The sequence below is a fragment of the Stylophora pistillata genome, chromosome 3 (assembly GCF_964205215.1).
Source record: "Stylophora pistillata chromosome 3, jaStyPist1.2, whole genome shotgun sequence".
NCBI lineage: Eukaryota > Metazoa > Cnidaria > Anthozoa > Scleractinia > Pocilloporidae > Stylophora > Stylophora pistillata.
This window is the reverse complement of record NC_142521.1, coordinates 42,933,465-42,961,265: the sequence shown is the minus strand read 5'-3', so window position 1 is coordinate 42,961,265 and position 27,801 is coordinate 42,933,465. Positions and strand designations below refer to the sequence as shown.

General features: G+C 38.0%; 2 long non-coding RNA genes and 2 pseudogenes across 4 annotated transcripts in view; all 4 read left to right on the top strand.

The window, feature by feature from the left end:
* Nucleotides 1–284: 284 nt before the first annotated feature.
* LOC148736210 (uncharacterized) lies at nucleotides 285–7,306 on the top strand (annotated as a pseudogene).
* On the top strand, nucleotides 7,306–9,051 carry LOC148736209 (uncharacterized; annotated as a pseudogene).
* A 14,848-nt stretch (nucleotides 9,052–23,899) lies between these two features.
* LOC148736206 (uncharacterized) overlaps nucleotides 23,900–27,801 on the top strand; it is a 21,575-nt gene continuing 17,673 nt past the window's right edge. The window contains exons 1-2 of one of the 3 annotated variants that reach the window (XR_015998760.1): nucleotides 23,900–24,156; nucleotides 25,661–25,715. This is a non-coding gene — a long non-coding RNA (uncharacterized LOC148736206). Of the gene's footprint in view, nucleotides 24,157–25,295; nucleotides 25,716–27,801 lie in introns of those variants that run through there. The other 2 variants (XR_015998761.1, XR_015998759.1) reach the window with 2 other exon arrangements.
* LOC148736208 (uncharacterized) overlaps nucleotides 25,827–27,801 on the top strand; it is a 2,732-nt gene continuing 757 nt past the window's right edge. The window contains exons 1-2 of the long non-coding RNA XR_015998762.1: nucleotides 25,827–26,944; nucleotides 27,711–27,801. The exon at nucleotides 27,711–27,801 is cut by the window's right edge and continues 757 nt beyond it. This is a non-coding gene — a long non-coding RNA (uncharacterized LOC148736208). The remainder of the gene's footprint in view (nucleotides 26,945–27,710) is intronic.

Here is a 27,801-nt window from a genome sequence, read left to right as displayed (position 1 = left end):
TCATATATTTTAAACTGCGGTATTAGATACGTATGATACACGATCCTCGCAGTAGATAGCGCTATTTATGCAATAGCGAAAATCAGACCTGAAAAAAAAATCAGGCCTGTACGGGATTCGAACCACTGACCTCTGCGATACTAGTGCAGCGCTCTACCAATTGAGCTGACAAGCCAACTGGGAGCAGGCCGTTAAGTTGATTCGTAATAAACCCGTGAAAGTGATAAATCAGATACAATGAATATATGAAGTTCATATATTTTGAACTGCGGTATTAGATACGTATGATCATATATTCATTGTATCTGATTTATCACTTTCATGGGTTTATTACGAATCGACTTAACGACCTGCTCCCAATTGGCTTGTTAGCTCAATTGGTAGAGCGCTGCACTAGTATCGCAGAGATCAGTGGTTCGAATCCCATACAGGCCTGATTTTTTTTTTTTTTTTTTTTTTTTTTTTCAGGTCTGATTTTCGCTATTGCATAAATAGCGCTATCTACTGCCAGGATCGTGCATCATACGTATCTAATACCGCAGTTCAAAATATATGAACTTCATATATTCATTGTATCTGATTTATCACTTTCACGGGTTTATTACGAATCAACTTAACGGCCTGCTCCCAGTTGGCTTGTTAGCTCAATTGGTAGAGCGCTGCACTAGTATCGCAGAGGTCAGTGGTTCGAATCCCGTACAGGCCTGATTTTTTTCAGGTCTGATTTTCGCTATTGCATAAATAGCGCTATCTACGGCGAGGATCGTACATCATACGTACCGCCTGTTTTTGCTAGCGCACTGAGTGCAATTGCGATTGGTGAAAAACAATAAAAGCAGCGGAACTGCGATTAGTTTTTCAAGTCCTTCCCATCGGTTTAATCATTATCAAACGCCAGAAAAAAACTGTATATTACCCGTTAGTCTTTTGTAGAGTGCATCAGGCGTAACCAGCTGTGTTCTTTTCTTGTCATCACGCACGTGACAAGCAATACAGTTTAAATTACCTAAACTGGTCATGCCTATATCCGAACATGTTCCTTAAATTTGTGTTCCACACAAACAGACGATGACAAGCTAACAACCGAACTGCAACAAAATCAAACACTTTTGCTTTTCCGGGTTAGTACATTTTATTTGGATGTGGTTCGCTCATTTATATTCAATGTGCGGCCGCAAAGTTTTATATAAGACATGAAATACTCTAATCGGAAAAACATTGTGTCACCTTGCGAACAAAGAGGAGACGATGGAAAATCCGGGTTATCTGTTTTGAACACCTACAAAATTGAAAGTTTCTCAATTTTGAAGGACGCTGACAGAATTGAAAGTTTCTAAATTCTGAAAAACTCTTCGGTGGTCAATGGGTAAAAGGATCACTAAAGAAGCATCTGCTCAAAATAAAACAACGCTATGTAGATTAACACAATGATGACCGTGTCTGAGTTCTGCAGAGTTGTACGTGCTTTGTTAGTTAAATTTCAATATCTACTCGTACAAACGACTCGGTCATATCCCGGTTTAGTGGCATGATTCCTTATCCGTGACTCGACTGTTTCTAGCTTCGCTTTTTAATCATTGTATTCAGCTTTTAACCAGGGAAATTCTTAGTACTAGAGGTGTCATCTTCACATGATCCTCGTCGAGTTGAAGATTGCTACCCCATTCAAGCTATAAACTCTGTTTGGGAACATCAATCTATAAAACGGCTATTGCCATCGAAGTATATTTTAAAAAAAGAGATTTGAGGTACTTGATCATGTGGAACCTTTCATTTTGTTCTTTTTATATATTTCAAGGGAAAACTTGGTTTACTATGATCTTTTATTTTGTATTTGCTTTTCCTTAAAAGGAATTTTCCGAGAAATTAGACGGAATCTCTTTAAAGAATATTTATTATTCATCGCAGAACAATTTGACGTGATCATAGGCAGTTCATATTTTCAGCTGATTTAGCCGATTTTGGAGGATTGGACTTCTCTGCCCAAAAATCTACCCTGGTTGAGTCTCTGAAATCATTTGGAGAGTCTGTTTAATTGATCAAAGGTAAACATTATAACATGTGAAAGGAAAAAGTAAAGGATTTAAGACCTTACTTATCCGTAGACGGTAAAAACATAGTAAAGAAAAAGTTGAAAATGATAGCGGGGTTCCCCTGCTTAGAACTTAATACCTGTATTAATCGTTAATGGAAATTTCCGACGACAATCGTTTTATATGTTTCTCTTTCCTCCAGATTCATATCAGACCATTTCGTCGTTTCTTTCTCTCCTCTTTGTAATTTGCGTTTCTTGCATTTCCATCCTTATCGAATTCCGCTTTAATTGTCAACCTCGACAGCATTGCGCAGGAGGTGAGAGGGAAAGAAAATCGAGTGCATTATTTCTTGTGATTCTAGAGTCCCTATTGACTTAGTTTCCAGCGATACTTCAACTGGTTTTTCGCTTTTCTATGGCCAATACTTTCCCATGAGGATATCCTTTCACAATGTCTTGATAACCAAACTATTCTACTTCGCAAACTCGTTCGTAAATCCTCTAATCTACGCAACGCGGATGCTAGAATTGACTAGGTACAACACGAGACGTATTTTTCGAACTCTGAACGCTTCCTGCGCGCTTCAGAACAGAACAAAGCGGCACAGTCAAAGCTTCTCTATTTGTTAATTATATCTACCTCTTCGAAAATTATTATTTCCCCAGGGATAAGACGAAACCACTTTAAAGATAATTTTTTATTCATTGCAATTCCAGCGTGATCATTAACAGTTCCACAATGTTTAACGATTAAGCTGATATTGAAGAATTGAATTTTCTGCCCAAACACCTAGGCTGGCTACTTCTCTAAAATCGTCTAGTTAAAAGCATGTTTTGTAATCCAAGATAAATACTATGATAAGATGTGAAAAAGAGAGAACACAAAGAGATGTATTTGAGATCTTGCTCACCTGTGTATGTAAACCAAGCATATTCTCTATAATAATTCCTTCACTCTTGATTTAGATCGCTTAATTTGGCCACTCCTAAAACCCTCAGCGAACTCAATGGCTAACAACACCATCAACCGCACTAATAATAACACGAACATCGAGACCTGGCCGCCGCTTCCTCAATCCAGCTGCATCCCGTGGCTTGTGGTGTTCATCACTGAATGTCTGGCGATAATCATCCCTAATATCATCACTGTCAATATATTTTTGAAGAAACGTCAGCTACAACGGAGAAGTGCAATCTTGATCATTCATCTGGCAATAATAGATTTCTTAGTTGGAGCAGTCTCAGGGCCATTGGAAATCTATCGGATAGGGAGTGTCTGTAAACTGTGGAAGTACAGTCGTAACTACGCAGCAACGAACTCAATAGCCAACACCTTCACTCTTGCTTCGCTTGTAAATCTCGCGGCCATTTCACTAGAGCGGGTACATGCAACATTTTGTCCATTTAAGCATCGTTTTATTGAGAAATGGGTTTACGGAGTTATAATGATTGTAACTTGGATAACATCTACAATTGTAGCGTTGACTCGTAAGTTCATATTAGGGAGTAATATCAAAGTTCGCCGTATTTTTGAATTCTCGGCTTTTTTTGTTCTCCTTTTCATAATTTCTGTTTCTTATATTTCTATTTTCATCAAGATCCATTTTATTCGTCGTCCACAACATCACAGTGCAGCAGGTGTAAGGGAAAAAAAATTGACGAGTACATTATTAATTGTGACTCTTGGATCTTTCCTCGCTTGGTTTCCATTGGTAATACTACAGTTATTTTCAATTTTTTCTCCTCAGTTCTACTTAAACTTTCCCCTTTGCTATCGTTTTCACATTGGCGAGATAACAAGGGTTTCATACACAGCCAACTCGGTGCTAAATCCTATAATCTACGCCATGCGGATGCCAGAAGTCAGACAAGGATTAAAGCAAATCCTATTCCACAAGACTTCAAACCGTTTAAACCAGATCGATTTGCCAGTACGTAATCGTTAGCTCATTTAATTTGTCGAGATCAGATTTTTTCTTTCTCTTATGGTATCAATATGTTATCCAAAAAAAGACATGCATGATTATAAATGTACAAACTTCGCAGCCACCAGTTGTTTTTCCACTAGTTTATAAAACAGCGCCAGAATTTCCTCAACTTTTTTAATGAAATATAAATTAATCTTAAAAGGAAAACTTCTGATCAGATCACGTTTCAAAAGATAAGTCAGTAGTTTTAAGAGAAATCTTCAGTTCTAAGACGAAGAACATGCATATTATTGTAAAATAACACAAAGATTGTGGGAAGGTATATTGTATCCGTCGTAATCGGCTGCGACACGAAAGTACATATGTAATATAACCACACTTAATTTAGGAGTGTCGAAAGTCATCAAAAAATCAATCTTTCTACTTCAAGGCAGCAGCTTTCTCTTTTGCCCCACCAGATAACTTCAAAAGCGACCTTCTAAGAGCCATTGCTGAATCAGTATTAAAACAATTTAAAAAATGGTTTAGACGGTATTATGTTCGTCTTTCGCGCGCGGATTACGCGATCGATACAATTCTCAGGTATTGCCGAAGGTTGTATTCCGAAAAGCAGATGCAGAAATACTAGAAAGTGAAAAGATTGTGAACAATAGTTCCTCTATTTGACGGTAAGTATTGGACATTTTGTTCGTTTGATATGAAACTCGCGTGGGTTATGTCATATTTCAATTAAGGTAGAACTTTAAGTTTCCCGTTTGGTTGTTTAAACAAAGGGACAAAGTAAGAAGAAGAATAATTGATTTCTCAATAGCTTGTGTTTGATTAAGTACAACTGTAACTCTGTCTTCATAACTATTCCTATTGGGATCTGGAGTTCTTATGAAGGTGGCGGCTCAACACTGACGAGTTGAGGAGGAGCAAGAGATGCATCTCATTTTTCTTGCTGTGTAGCTGCTAGTTTTTTAGCGTCTTTATCTTCGTTTTTTTCTCGTGCGTTATAAGTTGTCGACGAAGCCGAAGTGTCATGTATTTTCTCTTCCAAGTAATACCCGTGCATTGACGTTTTGACAGGTAATTTCATTAGAGAAACGAAGTATCATACGGCAAAAATCCTCAATGACAATGCATTACTTATACAAATACTTTTGAAAGGAAAAATGTACGTTTGGCGTTACTTCTCAACCAAGAGACTCTTCCGATACCTTTAGGAATTTCAAAAAAATTCGTTCATCATCATGCTCAAAGCGAAACTTTTATGTGAAAAGTGTAGTGTGATCGAATTTTTAAATAAAAAATTGTTAGTCGCGAACGTGCGGTCGAGGATATCAAATGATCCACATGCTTTCAAGCCAAACTTGTGAATAATGCATACTATTCATGCTTTTCTACAAATGTCCTTTTTCATTGTTATCTATCAGCCGTACAACTTTTTTTTTTTACTATCTGTTGAGTCTACGATGAAAACTTCCGTTTTTTGCGCTAGTCACAGGCCACCTCTCTTCCCTGTGGAAATGTACATTGGGAATTGTGGTTGAAGTCTCAGATTAATGCCAGCAAATCCATTCCAGCAACCAGCCTTGCTAAGAGCTTTGATGTCCCTCGGCGTTATTGTTTCAAGTTTCATAAAGGGGGTTATTGCTCAGGATGCTCCTTTAAGCACTCATGTGCTAAATGTGATGGTCCACATCTGGCTATAAATTGTAATTTTCGTGCCTTTAGCAAAGGACACTCTTCCAAATTGTCCAAGCAACGCAACAATAACACCCCTAGCAGCAGGATCACTCCCCAACCTACTTCCTCGAGAGCTTCCAACACCCATCAATAGTGATCGTTTGCAAGTTTTTCTTTCTGGGTATATCCCTTCCGAAGTAGAGCTTTTATCCAATGGTTTTAATTATGGCTTTCCCTTGCACTATGATGGACCCCAAGACTCTTCATGTGCTAAAAACCTACTTTCTACAATCCAATATCCTGAGGCAGTTGATGCCAAACTAGATAAAGAAATTGCCGCTCATCGCATTGCGCGCCCTTATTCCTCTCCACTCTTTCCCCATTTTCGTATATCTCCACTTGGTTTGGTTCCTAAAAAGACAGAGGGTGAATTTTGATTCACCACCTTTCTTTTCCTCAAGATTCATCATTGAATGATGGCATTTCTTCAGAATTTACTAGCGTATCCTATGCTACGGTTGAAGATGCCATTCATACCATCAGAACTGTTGGCCACAGCTGTTTTATGGCCAAAACAGATATTAAGAATGCTTTTCGAATCATTCCTATTTAATCCCAAGATTACAGAGAGGATTTTATTATTATGACCGCTGTATGTCGATGGGGTGTTCAAGCTCTTACAAAACGTTTGAAATTTTTTCTTCTGCCATAGAATGGATTGCCCAAAAGAAATTGCATATCGATCACATTTTGCACCTGCTGGATGATTTTCTCATTGTCTCCCCCTCTGCTGATTTGTGTAAACAACAGCTTGATTTATTCTTAATGCTCTGCCAATATCTGGGCATACCTATGGCGCCGGAAAAAACAATTTGCCCTTCATCAACCATTTCATTCGCGGGTATTGAACTGGACTCGGTCCTTATGGAGGCTCGGCTGCCTCCTGCTAAGCTAGTAAAATGTCGGGACTTAATTTCCGGTTTTCTCAGGCGTCGCAAGGTTACTTTACGAGAGATACAGTCGTTGACAGGTTTATTGAACTTTGCCTGTACAGTAGTTGTTCCTGGTCGTGCATTTCTGCGTCGTCTTATTGATTTGACAGTAGGTCTTCGCCATCCTCATTTCCTTATCAGGTTGACTCAAGAAGTTAAAGCAGATCTTAAAGTCTGACAGCAATTTCTGTCTGGTTTTAATGGTCGTTCCTTTTTACTCTCAGTTGATTGGGCTAATTCGCACCATCTCAAATTGTATACAGATGCATCCGGTGCCATAGGCTTTGGGGCAGTTTTTGGCGGGCATTGGTGTTACGGCGAATGGCCCGCCAGCTGGCGTCATCGCAACATAGCATTTCTTGAATTTTATCCCATTGTCCTGAGTCTGCACCTCTGGGGACATACTATTAAGAATCAGCGTGTTTTGTTTTTTTACTGACAATAAAGCATTGGTCCATGTTATTAACAAACAGACTTGTAGTGACAAGGACTTAATGTTTTTTGTGCGTAAGCTGGTCCTAGTTTGTCTTAATTACAATATTTGTTTTAAAGCTAAGCATGTCCCAGGCTTACAGAATAAGTTGGCTGATTCTCTGTCTCGGTTACAGTTGCAGATTTTCAAACAACTGGCACCAGCTTACATGCACAAAGCTCCCACGGTCATACCTCCTCATCCGTAGCCGCTGAGTTGGCTTCAATAGCTTCCTTTCTACTTCGCTCCAGTCTTCAGCCCTCATCCATACCAACTTATCAGCGTGCTTGGAAGCTTTTCCATTACTTTTTTATTTCTACCTTTCATCACCCTTTTCAAGCATTGCCTATTTCATCTTCCAATTTGGCCTTATTTATTGCTTATTTGTTTCGTTCACAGTATGCTCCATCCACTGTGATGACCTATGTGTCATCTTTGGGTTACTGCCATAAGCTGAAGGGCTTTTCAGATCCCTCTAAAGTTTTTTTATGTTGCTCAGATGCATAAAGGTTTTCACAAAGTTGGCTTTTGCCTTGACAGTCGTCTTCCAATTACACTGCCAATTTTAGCTAAATTAATTTCTCTGGCACCTTCCTTGGTTGATTCTCCTTATCAAATTTGTCAATCTGTGCCTTTTGCACCTGCTGGATGATTTTCTCATTGTCTCCCCCTTATCAAATTTGTCAATTTGTGCATTTTGCACCTGCTGGATGATTTTCTCATTGTCTCCCCCTCTCCTGATTTGTGTAAACAACAGCTTGATTTATTCTTGATACTTGTTTGGTTGGTTCTCCTTATCAAGTTTGTCAATTTCAGGCAATGTGTTCACTGGCATTCTTTGCCTTTTTACGAATTGGAGAAATGACTTCAACTAGTGGGCGGAGTGATACTTCTCCCTTACATATTTCGCATGTTAATAAGCTGCTCAGCTCTTCAAGGGATTTGAATGCTTTCAAGATTACTTTTGGTAATTTTAAACATAGTTACAATGCTCCCCCTTTTTCCATTTTGGTGTCTCGTCAGCCACAATCCTGCCCTGTTGAACTTTTGGCCAAGTATTTAGCAATGCGAGGAACCCGACCGGGTGCTCTCTTCATTACAGTGGATGGGGCTCCTGTTTCTAGGTCACATTTTTCAAATCAGTTGTCATCTGCCGTACAGTTTTGTGGTTTGTCCCCCTCAGTCTACAAGGGACACAGTTTTCGAATTGGTGCTGCTTTTCATGCTGCAGAGAAGGGGTTTTCCGATGCTCAAATACGCCTCTTAGGGCGATGGAAATCTAATGCATTTCTTAAGTAAGTATATTAGAGCACCTATGACCAAGTGCATGATGGCGTGCGGACGTGTATCTGAAGGCTCCACGAATTCCGCCGAATTTGTTGCCACTGAACCTTCTTCATCTCCCTTAAACCAATATCTACATTGGGACGACAAACAAAGTCTATTCAAGTGGAAAGGGAGCCTAACACAACTTCAGGGATTTTGTTCGAAAGTCCTGAATTTGGAAGTTTCTGCAACCGCGAGTCCTTCTGAAAGGTCTAGTTCTTTGAAGTCGAAGACAATCACGCTGGTTTTATTTAACAGTACCGGTACCCTTCAAGTCCAAGGTCCGGATACAAAAGCAATGAAAGCCAAACTGAAGAAGCTACTCCAGATACCGGTTGATGACGACTCAATTATTCTCGTGAATGAAGAAGCTTCTACTCCGGCGTTTAACAAGGATGCCAAATCAGTACAAGAGGAGTTGGACTGTCTGAAATCTGAAGTGCTGAACTTATGGGCTCATATAAAAGAGAAACCTAATGAGGAAGACCTGAGATCCAAAAATTCTCGACTTAGGGAGATAATTCTATCTTTGAAGGAAGAAAATAAAAAGTTAGTCCAAGAACGCGATTCTTTAAGTTTTGCATTGCAAATCGTATCCAGAGAAGCAGCTACTCAATGCCGTTCGATGAGTAACACCTCTAACGAACATACCATTGTCCAAAATATGGATGACTCAACACCTTGCGCCAACAAAGAACAAGGCTTCATTGTGAAATCAAAGAACAAAGAAAGAAATCGAAAGGTAAAGGAGGTCCTAATAACACCCTGACAGGAAAAGAATCCGAACCCGAAAAACAACCAAAAAGCGCACAACCCTGCTCATAGGAGATTCGATGATCTCAAGAATACCTGGAAAAGATCTGGGAAAAGCAGTTGGCCACAGGGTTATAGTCAAGCCTTTCTCGGGCGCTACGACAATGGCCATGAATCACTATCTCAAGCCAAATCTGGAATCTTCGCCCAATGAAATGATTTTACACATTGGGACTAATGATCTTAAAACCAGGGAACCAAAGGCTGTTGCGGCATTTGACACGGTCGACCATGGTTTATTACGTCACAGACTTAATACTCAGTTTGGTATCAAAGCCAAGGTTCTTACTTGGTTTAAGTCTTTCTCACAGATCGAAGTCAATTTGTTAGCATAAATGGATCAAATTCCTCTCACTCTGATCTGATGTTTGGAGTTCCCCAGGGATCTGTTCTAGGTCCGATTTTGCATTTATTGTATACGTCTCCTCTTAGCGACATTATAAGAAGACATGATATGAACTATGCGGATGACTGTCAGGTTTATTTTTCGCTTCACTCGGTTTCATCATTTACTACTACGAGAATCGAACCCTGCCTACAAGATATTGGAACTTGGATGTCATTGAGCTTTTGGTCATTGGATCGGGCAATCTTTCTGCTTCTCAGCCTCGTTCTTTTGCAGCGATTCATGGATTTGTTATACAGCCTTCACACTCTGCCAGGAACATAGGTATAATCTTTGACGATAAGTTCAATATGGAACGTCAAGTTTCTGCTATTTGTAAATCTTCATTTTTTCACATCCGGAATATTTCTCAGATTAGAAAGTTTTTGTCAGTTAGTAGTACTAAGGCGTTAGTACACCTCTTCGTTACATGCAGATTAGACAACTGTAATTCTCTGTTATATGGTCTTCCGAAATATTTGCAATTAGCCCAAAATTGTGCGGCACGACTGATCTTATGTGGTCGCAAGCATGATCACGTTACTTCCTTACTGAGGGAACTGCACTGGCTCCCCGTGGAGCAGAGGATTATTTTTAAAATCCTTTTTTTTACTTTGAAGCTTTAAATAATTTATTCCCAAGTTATATCAGTGACTTGTTAGAAACTTATAAGCCTACTAGGTCTTTACGATCATCGAGTGGGAACTTGTGAGTGATTCCTCGCTCCAAGTTGAAATCTTATGACGATCGCGCCTTTTCTGTCTCTGAACCTAAACTGTGGAATGACATTCCTGAAACCATAAAATGTAGTGTAGATCTTAACGCTTTCAAGCGTAATCTTAAAACTTGTCTTTTAAGCGTTATTTTAATGAATGATTGTGTTTGATTATTATTTTTACTTTTTACCTTGATTGTGAAGTGCCTTAGAGCTTTTGGATAGGGCACTGTATAAATTGTCATTTATTTATTTAAATATTATGCTATCGATAATTTTCAAATACTTTTGAAAATAAAAATTAATAGTTTGACGTTACTTTTCGGCCAAGGTATTTAACCAATAGCTTTGGGAATCTTAAGAAAAGTCGTTAACCATTGCGCTAAAGACAAAGAAACGCCGTGTTCTACCAGGAAATTCAAAAACAACTGGTTACCTGATCCTGTTTAGCAGCAATTTCGTTCATTTATCATAGCAGAGAGAAGACAGCAGAGTGACGGAAGTTTTAGTTTAGTTTAGTTTAGTTTTAGTTTATCAGCTTCGCCAACCGGCAGGGACACCGCAACAGTTTGCGCCAATTACTGCGGGCCCAGTAAATCCACCCATCCCACCCCAGGGGAGGACATCCAAAAAGGGGTGGCGAAGCTTCTAAGGGTTTTCAATTTTTTCTCCTCCTGGCTCTTATTCCAGAAAGTTTGCTTGACTACCGTTTTCGCGGGGAATTCCCAGGCACGAAGAAAAATCAAGAAGATTTTTAAAAAGCCTTTTAGACTTTCTAATACCCAAACAATATCAGGGGGGATCCAGACATCCAAGTCTTTAAGGTTTGCCAAAAGTGCACTTGACGCATAATAAGAGAACATTCTATTTGTTCTTTTCTCAGCAATTTAAAGGTAAGGCTTCCTTGCAAAAACTTCTGTAAGCCACGACGTCTGCACGGAACAAACGTGTGACGATACAGCGCCACAAAGGTGGGCGCCCTCTAATACACACACAAAAAACACCAGGCATAAACAAACCCAAGAAAACACGTCACAACCAAAGGTAAGCCTACAAATACTAAAGACAATAACAGTAACTAACAATCACGTTAATACAATAAGCTAAATTATTTACCTTAATTAATTTACAGGAATATAGCAATTTAAAATTAGAGTACGCCAAATCTATTTACAAGAGTATTATTAAATAAAAAAAATAAGGTTTTACTAGTTTAGTTCACTTCGCCTTGTGTCCGTGTTCTTGACTTTTCCTCAACTCACTCACGCTCCACCAAGAAACTACGTACCGACAAACCAAATTTCCGTTTGACAAACCAACCTCCCGTTTCACGAACCAATCTCCCGTTTCACCAGTTTCCAACTTTGCGTACTTCCCTCTTCGCTCAGACAACTTCTCTTAATTTGACCTTCGTTCGGACTTTTCTTCGTAATTCAGTTATCCTAACTTCTTCGTCAGCTTACTGTCTGACAGCTTCTCTACGCACATACGTTCCCCGGCAAATGGATTCTTTGTCGTGAAATAGAACGGTTTTCTGAATGACTCAGCCTGAGATGATAATGTGCCCTGATCTTGAACGAGTTTCTGTTCCTTTCAATTCCCTAACGCCCTTCGCTCAAAACTAATAAAACCTCTCTCACCGTAACCACCCAAAAGTCTTAGTAAATGTGGACGCAAGGTACAAGGTGACAGAAAAAGGAAAGAAAACTACTGTTGGACCCCGATAATTCGAAGTCTCAAGGGAAAAGCAAAATAGTTCGAATTATCCGGGGTTCGAATTATAAGGCTCAAAAATTAATACACAATTTTTACCCCTGCATAACTTTATTTACCCTATTTTCGCGATATTAGTGAACAGTTAGTAATCCCTGAACGTATTTCAAATGTTTTCATCAACAAAACAATTTTTTTTTAATTTCATAAGAACAAACAAAAAGCAGAACAGTGAGCATTAAGGAGCTGTAAAATGTTCGAAAATGTTATAAATATATATTCTAATTTCCGACATCGTCTGTTCTTTTTCATTCACCTGGTAACTTAACTTCGAATTATCGGGGTAAAATCCGACCTAAGGGAACAAAAATTACTTCGAATTAGCGGAGACTTCGAATTATCCGAGTTCGAATTATCCGAGGTAAAATGACTGATTGAAAGTGGGGCAAAACCAAGGGAAATGAATTTCACTTCGAATCAGCGGCGACTTCGAATTATCGGGGTCCAACTGTATTGGATAAAGGTTAATTACAAAACGGGTTACGCAAGTAAAGAATACAGATTACGTAATAGGTACACTGGTACAGTACACTACAATACAACACAATACATTGATCCCAGGAGAGTAAAAGAATGAATTACACAGAATTGAATAAATTCTTTGTTAACTACCATGCTTTCATGACAAAAAGACAAACAAAAGTGATGGCAATAAGATAGCTAGGAAAATCATTCCAAAAATTCATGAATAAAATAAACGAATGAGGACGGCGTAAAAAACAGAACACGTTGCTGGGAGTTTTTTCTTTTTTCTTTCTTTTTTCTCGTGCGTCATAAGTTGTCAAAGTCGTACTTATGCTCATTAAATCTTTACTTTCCCAGCAATACGAGCGCATTGCCGTTTTGACAGATAGAGTTATCGGAAAAATGAAGCATGCTACTTACAGCGAGCAAACGAAATAAATTGACAAGAACAATTCTCAACCTATGATATCGATGGCTTTATAACACTTTCAATACGAAAAATAAAAGTTTTACGTTACTTCTCGGAAAACTGACGCCTCCGATACCTTTCACAAACTTTTACCATAAAACATCCGAGAGGGATCCAGACATGTAAATATTTCCTTCTAAGGTTTGCTAGGTTCGCATAAGACATAATGTTAAGACAGCGGTCTATCTTTAGATAAACGTGAATTGTTTACTTATTCAACTGTTTTACTTCCCAGATCTGGAAGCTGGCTCCCCTTACTAGTAGTATTATTGGATTTGACGCTATACACATACATATCAAAAGAGAGAAGTTCGTCAGAACGTCAACTTCTCATCTTTTTCTGAAATTACTCGGGAATTATCATATCATAAGATGAGGCCCCCTCACGAAACAGCCGTTTGCTATGACATCTACGTGGAACAAAACCAAAACAATAGTCGCGGTCAGGGAGTCATTAAAATAAGTTTGATATTACATAATTTCGAGTGAATAAATTCATAGTTTTACTCGACAAAGCTCTCCTGACGAAAGTGGGACGATCTTCTTCCCAGTATTCCGTTCCAGGTTGATAGCTTGCTCAATTCTCATCACCAGTCTGAGCTGCTTTTCAGCATATTAACATTGTAAGGAGATCTGTGTTATTTTCTACAGAAAGTCAACGAGTTTCATATCGGCTCATTAATGCATAAGGAAACTCGCATATCGACTTTGAATATAAATGAATGTAGGCTGTTTTCAAAATTTTGCTTTATGCAAGTCTTCGAACTCCATATTTTGTGAATTGTTATATTCATCATAGAATGTCTGGCCATAGTCATCCTTAATTTCATAACCATTATTATTTTTGGTAAGAAAAGCCAGCTAAAGAGAAGGAACACTTATTTGATAATACAGATAGTCGATCTCTAAGTCGGGGCAGTCTCCGGACCGGTGTGTACATGAAACATAGAGGGTGTCTGCAATCTGTGGAATTGGAATTGGAATAGCGTCCATTTAACGGCACTGAGAAAATTATCTCTAGGTTTCCAGTAAATTTGTCAATTTCTGGAATTCTTATCACCTGTCTGAGTAATGATGTGCTACAATCGCATGCAGAATTTATCTATTATTCGGTCAGGGGGTAAAGATCGCTAAAAGAGCATCTGTTCAAAATAGAACAATGCCACAGATCAACACATTGATAGCGTGAGGGTTTGTTGTACACATTTTGAGCGTGCTCTGTTGTTTCAATTTCAATATTGACTTATAACCTGACAAACGACTTAGTTATATTCCGGTTAAGTGATATGATTCCTTATCCATGACTCGACTGTTTTGTTGTTCCCGTTCAGCCGTGCTGGATAATTCATTCAATTCAGCCTTTAAAAAGTAGTTATTAGTACTAAATGTGTCATAATCATATAAACCTCGCTGAGTTAAAGATTTCCATTCCTTCCAAGTTATAAACTACGCTTGGGAACATCAATCCATAGAAGAACGGTCGTTGGCGCTAAGGTATGTTTAAAGAAATTTTAAGTATCCGTATTTTAAGTAAGTATTTTAAGTATGAAACTCCGAGGAATTAGATGAAACTTAAATGAAGACTTTTTAACCATTGCAAAGCAGCTTGGGGTGATCAGAGACTGTTCTTGTTTTTTTTTTTTTTTTTTTTTTTTTCACTTAGTCACTGATTGAGCAGTTATTGCAGGATTCAAATTCTCTGCCTAAAAACTCGGGCCGGTTGAGTCTCTGAAACCTGTGACTGATAACATAATAACATGTGAAAATAAAAAGCCAAAATGATTCGTCTCAGACATTCGTATATGTGTGTGTCAAGAGATTATGTTATCTTAGCGTATGTTAAACAGTCACGTTCTATATTTTTCCTTCACTCTCTATTTAGATCGAGCAATTTGGCCCTTCACAAACGCGTAATTTTCGCGGAAAGTCAATGAAAATATTTTTTTATGATGATTTCTGATCAGAATGCGCCAGAGGAAAACTACCAAGTTCTTCCGTGCCATGGTACATCTGTCTATGTGTTATAAGTAAATTTATTCAACTACCATTTATGAAGTGAATCTCCTTGATACAGATTAATGGGCAAGTTACAAACTCTAGCGAGAACTCAACACTATCAACTGCACGCATGGCGACAAGAGCATTAATTGATAGCCGTTTGCCATTTCTCGAATCCGAATGTATCCTGTGGCTTGTTGTGTTCTGATCACTGAATGTTTGGCCATAGTCATCCCTAATATTATCATTATCGTGGTATTTGTGAAGCAGCGCCAGCTAAAGCGCCGAAGTACTTACTTAAACATCCATCTGGCGACAGTCGACATTTTAGTCGGGGCAGTCTCAGGGTCTCTGTTTATTTACCTGTTGGGGAGTTTTTGTGATCTATGGGAATTACGGTTGACCAGTGAATGCTATCGAGCACTGCGTATCACTTTAATTGAGTGCTTCCCTTTTGCTTCTCTTCTGAATCTCGCTGCCATTTCATTAGGGAGGGTACATGCAGCATTCTGTCCATTCAGACATCGTTTGATCAAAATGATAGGTTTATGGAGTTATAATAATTGTAATTTGGCTTACAAATACCACTGCAGCGCTTATAGAAGAGGCCATTGACGGTGGCGTTGTGTATTTTCCATCTTTTCTTTTTCTTCTTTTTATCATTTCGGCTTCTTACATCTGTATTTTTATCAAAGTCCGCGTTAGTCGTTCATTACCACGCCATCTAATAATAGAAATCTAATAATAGTCGATCCTTGGTTGGGGAAGTCTCAGCGGCTAGAACATTGTTAGCGACCGTCTGTCATTTGTGGAGGTACAGGGGAAACTTTGCATCACTTAACTTACTAACCAACAACTTCACTTTTGCTTCGCTTGTAAATTTAGCTGTCATTTCTTTTGAGTAGATGCATGTAATATTTTATCCATTTAAGCATCGTTTCATTAAGAAATGGGTTTGCCGAGTTACAACTATTATAACATGGTTAACATCTACAATTATCGTGTTGACTGCATGCATGGTGAACTTATATTAGTCAATGATATCGAAGGCCGCCACACTGCGTATTTTTCGATTCTTGTTGTTCTCTTATTTTTAATTTCTGTTTCTTACGCATATTTTCGTTAAGATCCATCTTTGTCTTCTTTCACAACATTACAGCACAGCGGGTGAAAGGGAAAGAAAGTGGACTCTTCTCGTGATCTTTCGTTGTTTTGCTTTCGGGTATTTTGAGTTTTTGTCCTCAGTTATTCTTAAAGCTTTCCTTTCGGTGCTATTGTTATACTATTAATTAAGACAGTAGCAGTGTTATACCAGGCCAACTCTTTGATTAATACTATAATCTACGCTATGCGGATGCCAGAACGCAAACAAGAAATAAGGCAGATTATATTCCATGATTATATTATACTACGTCTCATGTTTCTCACTACATTTCTATCGTGCTCTAGCCGCTTCCTGTGTGTTCTACAATAGAACGAAACACAGTCAAGGCTTCTTTATTTGTTAATTATTGGAATGCTGTTGAACATTGTGCCCTGTTTGGTTAAGAAAACCTTAAAAAGATAAACTGAATTCAAAGAAACATATCGGCTTTCCTTTACAAACGATGCCAAAAGATTATTCATCTAAGATTTTGCAATGAAGCTGTTGTTTATTCTAAGGTTGTCAAATTCAAATGATCTTCGTTCAATCAAGTGAAACTGGTGCTGATTTGAGTTGCTCATACATATTACGACTAACATGACTACCAAGACAATTTTTCTTCGCCTAGAATTAGCCGGATACATGTTTGCTTGTTTTCGCGTGGGTGCAGCCTTTAAAACTTAAAATTTTCCTCTTTCTTCATTTAAAGTATAGTACCATATCCATGTTATGACAATTTTCGATAACGTTTGGTTTTTAAGCAAAGTGACAAATTTAGTAGAAAGACAATTAATTTTTTCAAAAGATTGTGTCTCATAAGGTATAGCTGTAACTCACGATTGTCTCAATAACCATTTATTTGTGGATCTGACGTTAATATGAAGGTTCTGGATCAAAATAAACGAGTGAAGGAGGCGTTAGAAAAGTGCATGATCTTCATTCTGTTTACCTCACGTAGCTGGCAATTTTTTCTGTATCTTTTTCTCTCGTGAGCTATGAGTTGTTAAGCCGTATACATGCTCATTTAATCTTTTCTTTACCAAGCAACACCAGTGCATTGGCGTTTTGACAGGTAGAGTTGTAGGAAAAATGAAGTATGCTATTTATGCAGTAAACGGAATAATGTTTCAGTAACAATTCTAAGCCTATGATATCGATGACTTTAAAATACTTTGGATAAGAAAAATAGTAGTTTGGCGTTACTTCTCAGAAAACTGACTTCTTCGATACCTCTGGGACTTTCATTTAAGGTCTTAATTAATAAAAAAAAATGGACAACTTTAACCATAAAATATTCGAGAGGATCCAGACATGTCAATACTTCCTTTTAAGGTTTACTAAGCTCGCATGTGACATAATATTAAAGCATCTGTCCATCTTTTAATAAACATGAATAGTTTACTTAATCAACTATTTTACTTCCAAGATCTGAAAGCTTGCTCCCCTTACTAAAAATAAACATGGATTTGACGCTAACACAAACATATCAACATAGAGAAGTCCATCAGAACGGCAACCATTCGTCTTTTTCAGCAATTACGCGGGAATTACTTTAGAATGAGGCCCTCTCACGAAACAGCTGTTTGCTATGACGTCTGCACAGAACAAAACTGAAACAAGACTCAATGGCAATGAGTCAGAGAATCATCATTGAAATCAGTAAACATCATATTAGATAATCTCGTGTGAACGATAATCCAATCCTCAGTTTGCGCGAGGATAATTTATAGTTTCACCTGACAAACGCTCCACTAACGAAAGAGGGACGTTCCGTCCTACCAATATTCCGCGTCAGCCTAGTAACATGATTCCTTTTCCGTGACTCCACCGTGAATTCTTAATGTTCAATTGTGCACGATAATTTGTTTCAATCAGCTTTTATCAGAAAAAGTGGTACTTTATGTAAAAGTTGCCACATGCCTATGACATTGAGCGCGAGACTCACTCCATCCAAGTTAGAAACTTCTCTTACGACTGACATCAACTTTTCAAATACGAACAACAGCCACTACCTTCAAGGTATCTTTAACGAAGAATATTTTACACTCTTTAAGTTGTTTTTGTTGGCGTTGTTGTTGTATTTTCTTTCAAATATTTTTTGTTTCGTTGAGAAATTAGACAAAACCATTCCAATGATTGCAAGTTAACCGTTGATTACAGGGCAATTTTGGCGTGCACGTATACTGTTCCAGATCATTTAATTGATCGAGCCGATGCTAAAAAACCTCTGCCGAAAAACCCAGGCCGGCCAAGTCTCTAAATCGTCGTGAAAATCAGTTCTTCAACCCAAGGTACACGCTTTGCAAGTACTTTGATAACATCTGGTAATAATGGTACTGGAGGGAAAGCCAAAGTGATCTGTTGTTAGATGATATGATATACGTAGTAAAAATATCATGAAAACTAAAAACTTGAAAGTGACATTCTCAGACAGTAAAATCGTTTATTTCAAGTGATATTATTCACTGACCAATCACAGAGTGTGTTCCCCCCCCCCCCCTCCCCGCCATTCATATAACATAAGGGTTGTCTTCAGTCTGTGAGATTGGAATAGGAGTACATGTAGCGTCCATTTTATGGCACGGGGAAAATTCAGGGTTTCCCGTAAATTGTTAGTTTCTGGAATTCTTATTGCCTGTCTGAGTAACCGTGTTCTAAAATCGTATGCAGAATTTACCTAGGAAACTGTTCTATCGGTCAGGGGGTAAAAGATCACCAGAAGAGCATTTGTTTAAAATAGAATAATGCTGCGCAGATCAACACAGTAATCAACCACTTTCAAAAATGGCTGCCGGATTAATATTCTTTTGTTTAAATTTAAATTAACCTTTCTGGCCTCGCTTGAGATAATGTGTTTTTTACTGGAGAACGAGGCCAGAAAGGCTAATTTAAATTTAAACAAAAGAATATTAATCCGGCAGCCATTTATGATAGTTGTCTATGGCGTGAGAGTTTGAGTTGTGCATACTTTATAAGTGCTCTGTTAGTTAGTAAATTTCAATATTTACTCGTAACAAACGACTCAGTTAAGTTCCGGTCTAGTGACATGATTCCTTAACCATGACTCCACTATTTGTTGTTTCTGTTCAGCTGTAGAGGATAATTCATTCGATTCAGCCTTTAAAAAGCAGCTATTGGTACTAAATTTGTCATGTTCAAATGATCTTTGGTGAGTTGAAGATTGTCACTCCATCCTAGCTCTAAACTCTGCTTGCGCATATCCATCTATTAGAAGAGTGGTCATTTCTGTTAAGGTATGTTTAAAGAAATTTTAAGTAACGGGTTAAGTTTAAACTCCAAGGAATTAGATGCTAACCATGGCAGAGCAACTTGGAGTGATCATAATCACTAGACCGTTCCATATTTTTTAACTGATTCAGCCGATGTTAGAGCATTGAATTTCTCTGCCCAACTCCAAGCTGGCTTAGTCTCTGAGTTTCCGGAATCTCCAGAATTTTTTGTTTTTTAATACAAGGTATATAAACAAAATGATGTGACGTATGTGGTGAAAATATCCAAAAAAAATAGTTAAAGGTCTTCGTTTCATACCAAACTACCTGAATATGTAAATAGACAATTCCGTATATGTTTTTCAACTAATTGAGCCGATATCGGAGGATTGAATTTCTCTTCCCAAAACCCAGCATGGCCTAGCCTCCGAAATCGTCTCGAAAGTTTTTTTTTAATTCAAGGTAAACTCTATATTAACATGGAAAAAGACGAAATATACTTGTTTTATGCTTTACGTACCTGTGTGTGTCAGTCGTATTCTATGATTATTCATTTACTTTTGATTTAGGTCGTTTAAATTGGCCACTCACAAACCCTCAGTGAGCTCAATGGCTAACAGCGCCATTAACCACACCAATAATGGCACGAACATTGAGAACTGGCAGCCGCTTCCTGAATTCAACTGCATCCCGTGGGTTTTTGCACTTATCCTTGAATGTCTGGCCATAGTCACTCTTAATATCATCACCAGTCTTATATTTTTGACGAAGCGTCAGCTACACCGAAGAAGTGCAATCTTGATCATTCATCTGGCGATAACTGATTTCTTAGTTGGAGCAGTCTCAGGGCCATTGCAAAGCTACTGGATAGGCAGATACTGTAATCTGTGGAAGTACGGTGCGAACTCTTTAGTAATGGGCTCCATAAGCAAAACCCCCGCTTTTTATTCCCTTTTAAACCTCGCGGCCATATCGTTAGAGCGGGGGCATGCAACATTTTGTCCACTTAAGCATCGTTTGATTGAGAAATGGGTTTACGGAGTTATAATTACTGTAACTTGGTTAACAACTATAGCTGCAGTGTTAACTGGTGAACTTTCATTAGTCAGTGATAAAGTACGCCGCGCTGTGTATTTTTCGGCTTTTGTTCTTCTCCTTTTCATAATTTCTGTTTCTTATATTTCTATTTTCATCAAGATCCATTTTAGTCGTCGTCCACAACATCACAGTGCAGCAAGTGTAAGGGGAAAAAAATTGACGAGTACATTATTAATTGTGACTCTTGGATCTTTCCTCACTTGGTTTCCATCGGTAATACTGCTGTGTTTTTCTATTTCTCATCCTCAGTTCTACCTTAACCTTCCCTTTTATTATATTTTTCACATTGGTATGGTAACAGTAGTTTTATACGTAGTCAACTCGATGATAAATCCTATAATCTACGCCAAGCGGATGCCACAATTCAGACGAGGAATAAAGCAAATCATATTCCACAAGAATTCAAACCGTTTAAACTAGTTAGATTTGCCACCGCGCAATCTCTAGTCCATTTACTTTAATTTGTCGAGATCAATTTGTTTCTTTTCCATATGATATTAATACTTACCAAAAAACTGAACATGGCGACAAATGTACAAACTTCGCGGCCATCAGTTTCTTTTTCCTTTAGTTTACAAAACAGCGCTGGAATTTCCTCAACTTTTTTCAACGGAAAATAAATCAGTCTTAAATGGATAACTTCTAATCAGATTGTCTGCGTTTCATAGGAGAAATACCCTCTTCAGTTCTAAGACAAAGAACATGCATATTATAACAAAATAAAGCAAAGTTCCCTACGATATTTCGTTACGTGTGTTAAAGCAGTTGGAAGGTATATCATATCGATCATAATGCTCTACGACATGAAAGTACTTATGTAATAACCACACTTATTATCCAACTACAACGAGTACAAATAACGCCATTGACGAGTACAAATATCACGCGGTATTTGTACTCGTCTATTGTAGAGTACCGTTAAACAGGTTTTCTCGCATCGCGCAAGCGAAGAATTGGATTGTAGTTACGAAAAAAAAACAAATGGCGGACAATTTGAATCATATTTGAAAATAACGTTTATTGAAACCTCTTGCAGAGAATGCTGAATTACAGGTTTATAATATTAACAAGAATTCTAGGAGAAAAAAGGGGTAAAACTGTACAAAATGCATTAAACTACATACAAGTAAAAACAGCATGTACATAAAAATGATAATAATGTTTATTATAAAAAAAAACGAGTATGATTAAACTGGCAAGTATTTGACTGTCACAAAGTTCTTAAAACGATCGGTGGACTTTTTTGAGTGATAGTGAGTACGATTTTATCTTAAATTGTAGCAGTCTGAAGATTTACGAACGTCGGCATACATTGCAGTATAAAGGGGGTTGTCATTATGAATACGACTTATAAAGGATTCACAGGCAGCACTACGGCGTTCATCAAGGGCTTCAATACCGGCTAGCATTAGGGTATCTGAGTACGAATGACCTGGCCAAATAATGGCGAGAGCACGCCTCTGCACTGACTCTAAGGTCTTAGATAAGTAGGACTCTTAGATAAGTAGGACATTCATAATTTCCGACTACGAAGAGTTAGAATGGCTGGCAAATATAGATCCAAGTTCATTAGATGAATCGAACGAAGAAAAACAGCTTGAAGACCAGAAAATTTCTTCATTTAATGAAGAAAATAGAAACCAGCAACACAAAAACGCGCCAATTCCGTTCCGCTTCGCATACGTCTGTCACGCACTCCCCGTAATTAAATATCTGCGAAATTCGCCCGCACTGAAATAAAGGTTTGGCGTGTTGGATAATAAATAACTTATTAGACGTTTTGTTGGGTAGTATCGCTGAGTATTTTTACTCGTTATTTGTATTTTGACTCGCCCTACGGGCTCGTCAAAATACGGCACAACTCGTAAAAATACTCAGCGATACTACCCAACAAAACGTCTAATAAGATATATTTAGTTTAAAAGTGTCGAAAATCATAAAAATAAATAATAAAAATAAAATATTTAGAGTGCTTCACCTTAACAAAAGTCTTCTTTGTAATTTAATCTTTTCTACATCAAGGCCGTAGTTTTCTCATTTGCCCCACCAGATAACTTCAAAAGCGACTTTTTCAGAGCCGTTGCCAGGTCATTATTTTAAAAATTATGAAATGGTTTACACGGTGTTATTTTCGTCTTTCGCGCGCGGATTACGCGATCGATACAATTCTCAGATAATGCCGAAGGTTGTATTCCGAAAAGTAGATGCAGATATACTAGAAAATGAAATGATGGTGAACAACAGTTCCTTTATTCGATGGCAAGTATTGGACATTTTGCTCGTTTAACATGCAACTCGCGCGGGTTAAGTCTTTAAAACTTGAAATTGTCTTATTTCAATTAAGGTAGAAATTTAAGTTTCCCGTTTGGTTGTTTAAATAAATTAAGGGACAAAGTAAAAAGAAGAAGAAGAATTAATTCCTTCCTAGGTTGTGTTTTTTAAGTCAAGCTGTCATTCTGTCACGGTCTTCACAACCGTCCCTTTGGAGACCTCAGCGGAGTTCTCATGAAGGCGGTGTATTAACATAAACGGGTGGAGGAGGCACAAGAGAAGCTTCTCATTTTTCTTTCTGTTTAGCTGGCGGTTTTTTCGTATTTTTATCTTCTTTTTTTTTTCTCATGCGCTATTAGTTGGTGATGAAGCCAACAAGCACATAAAATCTTTTCTTTACCAAGCAATACCCGCGCATTTGTGCATTGACAGGTAGAGTTTTTGAAAAACAAAGTATCCTATTAACGTTAATTGTCCAAATTTTCAGTGACAATGCTTGACTTTTGCGATCGATAATTTCAAATACTTTTGAATAACAAAAAAAATAATAGTTTGGCGTTACTTCTCCGCCAAGTGACTCCTTGGATACCTTTGGGAATGTCAAGAAAATTCGTTCATCATCATGCTGAGAGCGAAAAATTATGTAAAAAAATAGTTGTTTACGGCTAAAGATCCTTTATCCTGTTGAGCTGCAATTTCGAATTTGTTAGACTGCTGCGATTTCGAATTTGTTAAACTATTGATATCATATAATCCACACTCTTTCAAGCGAAACTTGGGAATAATACTTACATGCTTTTCTACAAACGTACTTTTTCACCGATAGCTATCAGCCGTACAGCTTTTTTTAATATCTTCGAAATAAAAGTCGAAATATAAAATTGAATTATGAAAATGAATTTTCAACTTTGTTGATATATCCAAATAGAAATATAAAATTGCTTACTTGACTTAACGTGAACGTGAGCAGAACAGGAATTAAATAAAGAGACCAGTTTTTATGAGAAATAATGTTAAATTGTTTATTCAATTACTTATTTTTTAGTGAGATATAGGTAAAGCTCCCACGCGCTTTCATGACCATCTATTTGGCTGCGCACCTGGCGTCTTAACGAAGAAAGGAGAGTGACAGGAGCGAGTGGCGAGGTCTCGAGCGGGTTCTCAGTGTTTGCCTTCGTGGCCTTCGTTCGAAACTGAAGCGGTGTAATTGCCGTTCTGTTTCATTCAGCATTTCTAGAGTAGTATTTAAATTCAAGGCTGCCACTTTCATATAACATTAAGCTCAACGCTGTCACTCTATGCCAGCTATAAACCTCCTTTGCAAACATCAAATTTTCATGCCAAATTCGAAGAACAGCCACTGACTTCAAGGTACCTCTAAATAATGATGTTTTCTGCTTTTCAAGTAACTGTAAGCGTTGTTTTTGTTCTTGTTACTATATTTTCTTCTAATAGTTTTAATTTTATTGGCAAATTAAACAAAATTGCTCTGATGATTGAAAGTTAAGTATTCATTACAGAACAATTTTGGCGTGTACATGTACTGTTCCAGGGCGAGCTCGAGGAACCTAAGTAACTAGCACTTGACAGTAAAAAAAATAATAAGGATTTTTTTTTTCTAGTGAACAATGCTTTACTAAAAGAGTTGTTGAAAACGGAATAATTTTGAGATCTTCTCTTATGTTTTTGGACAAAGTCCTTATTCCGCCTGCCTAATAATATTGAAATATTGTTTTTCATATCCTGAACGCCAACAAGTCACTGTTCGATTAGGAGTAGATCTTATTGCACAACTCTTCGATCATAGTGTCGTTTCAACACCCTCAAATTCCCTTCAAGTTGGACCCAGTCAGTCTCTCCGTAACCAAAACACTGTGCAGAGCTTCGACGCGCTCTAATCTCGTTTTTATTCACAAAAAGTGAGACAACCTTAAAGATCATTTCTTCAGTCAAATCTCCGGACAAGCTCAGAGACCGAGCTTTACGCGCGCAAATTTCTAACACCAGCTTGAACGCTTATATAAGTTGACCATGATTGTTAAGAAACCAGCGATTATCGAGTAAGCTTCTTGTTGGAATTTTTCTCTGAAATTCAAAGCTTTAGGCCCACCTGTCGGGAACTGTTCAGTACACAGACAAAGTCATGCGCATCCACAAATTAATCGGCTTTGAATATCGACTTCTTTAGGCCGAGAGTTTTTTTACCAAACATGTGTCGTACAAGCTTGTGAATTACTTTAATGCTATCGCAGTTCACTTATATGACTTTCATATATGCACAAACGCTAATCTGACGCTACCTTACCACCCATTTCAATAAAGTTAGCCCTTATAAAGTGTATCAGCTCCAGCCAGCTGCTTCCTTGTCGAGCTTTTAGGAGCGCTCAGCATAGCGTATTAAGTAGTCAAAAAGCGGACAAGTTTTTATTCAAGCGTGTTCCTCGAGTTTTAATGTATCAGAACATTGTTTCATTTTTTTTTCTCCATTTTGTAAACTTTCATTATGATTAATTAGAGGTAACAGCTGTTAAAGTCAGTAAAAAATGAAAAGAATGAGATAGCAATAATGGGCACGACAGACACTTATGCGCCTATTTTGCTAGCGCACTGAGTGCTTTTGTGAATGGTGGAAAACAATGAAGGCAGCGGAACTGCGGGTAGTTTTTCAAGTCCCTCCCATTGGTTTAATCATTATCAAAGGCCAGAAAAACTGCATATTACCCGTTATTCCTTGTAGAATGTATCAGGCGTAACCGGCTGTGTCCTTTTCCAACTTGTTATCACGCACGTAACAAGCAATACATTTTTAATTTACCTAAACTAGTCATGTTTATTTCCGAACATGTTCCTTGAATTTGTGTCCCAAACAATCAAGCGATGACAAGCTAACAACAGAACTGCCCCAAGATCAAGGACTTTTGCTTTTCCAGGTTAGTACATTTTATTTGGATGCGGTTCGCTCATTTAAATTCAATGTGCGGCCGCAAAGTTTTATGTACAACATGAAACCGTCTGATCGGGAAAACATTGGCGAACACATGACGAGCTTTGCCCACCAAAAAAAGTTATGCAAATTAGGCTAAGCCGGATCTGAGTTCCGCCTGGCAATTATTAACCGTAAGAGAAGATCTCAGTTCGCGTCCACAGCACGTTCAAGGTGTTGCGGATGAAGTTTCTGTAATTACTTTTTGGCACTTTTCGGCGTCAAAATTGCATAGTTTGGGTAACCCAAAACCCTTAGGCTGACCTTTCTTGTCATAACACGAATGTTTTCCAGAAAGGAACACGCGGTAATGTCGGTGTCACTCGTGTGCAGGCATTTTTCCAGGTAAAACCCTCGCGTGGAATCAACAAATGTTTACTTTAACGCTCCTTTTATGCGCACAATGTAAGCCAAAGCATTTTACAGTTAAACGTAGAGATCAAAATATTTTCTTCTAAGGATGATAAATGACCGACGCTGAACTAAATTATACGTTAAAGAAAATGCAAAACAGCATAACATGCAAATGAGCAAATTTGGAAAAATACGAAGTTACGGAAACCATGAAAATCTTCGATTTTTAAGAAAGGAAATTTTTATAATTCCAAGCCAAGTAAGCTTTTCCAGTATTTCTTTCTTTAAGGTTTTGTGTGGAGCGGGGCCTTTGTTTTATAAACCGTAAAACTTAGTGACAAGTCGAAAGGGTTTGCTCTTGGTTATGATACCAAAGAGTAGAGGGACACCACGGTGATCTTCCAGGTGTTTGATCATCGTCGCCGCTCGTAGCGTACTTCGCTACTTAGGTGAGTGAAATCGAAGTTCTTCTGTGTGAAAGGTCTCCTTACAAAGAAAAGCGGTCGATTGTGCTTTTTCAGTAGCGGCTTTAACGCTCGTCCATATTCAGCGCTTATCCTAAACATGGCATCTCTAGCTATCTACAAGACACGCTGCGATGTATTATTCGTCCATGTTCAACATAACTGCGCTACTGAGATAGAGAATCGAAGGATCGCATTGTTGCGCTCGACGCAGAGTGCGCTACGTTTGCCAAGTTCTACAATGGACAACAGATCGTACGGCCTCCCGCAAGAGTAAGGACAAGGTCTGTCAGTTACAAGCAATGGATAAGTGGAATTGTAGAAAGTTTTAATTCATCCCTGCACCCAAAAGCCGATGGTATGTAATTTTGCTCTTTTCCGTTCTTCACACACTCGAATAGCTGTTAAAATTAAATTTAATTGCGGGTTGTGCAGTCAAAATGCAACGTCGCCCAACATGGTTTTAGTTAAACCGGCGTCTTGTGAGGCGCTTCCACCAAAATAATTTAGAAGGGAACAACAGCGCTAGCGCTAACCGATTTAATATATTCTCAAGAACATGTCAAAGTCTATTAAAACCCAGAAATTAAAAATAGTAAGAATTGGTGGTTCATGTTAAAAGTCATTAAAGAACAGTTCTCAGTTTGGCTCGATAGTGCTGTCACTTTGCACGAGTTGTTCATAGTGACTTAATTACTCGTTACTTTCAGTATTTGTTCGAGCTTTTCTTCGACTTAATAGGGGACATAAAAAAAATCGCAATTCACCTCTAAAATAAAAATAATAACAAACTCTTCTCCCAATTGGACACCAGATATGACTGCGTAGTAATAATTGCGTACTACGCGAAGTTGCAGTGTGAGAAAAATAACGAGTGAGGAATATATTTAAGTGCTGTACAGCGTAATTTTTAACATAGATTACCCAGCTAAAAGACCTGCTTGTCTTAGATATTTATGATAATATAGGAAGGTCTCCAAGGAATACTAATAACCCGGCGTGTAATTTTGTGATTGACAAAACCTGATAACTCAGGTTTATGTTTGAAAGGGCAAATCATTTAGTACATTTCACTCTAGAAGTAAATAATCACTTGACTTTTGTAATTATTATTTTGGTTTCAGGCAAATGGTGTCGAGTTGAAAGATACTAAGTTCCTGAAACATACATCCAAGCTTTGTTAGCAGGCATGCCGAATGCTTTTATAAGCAGTGC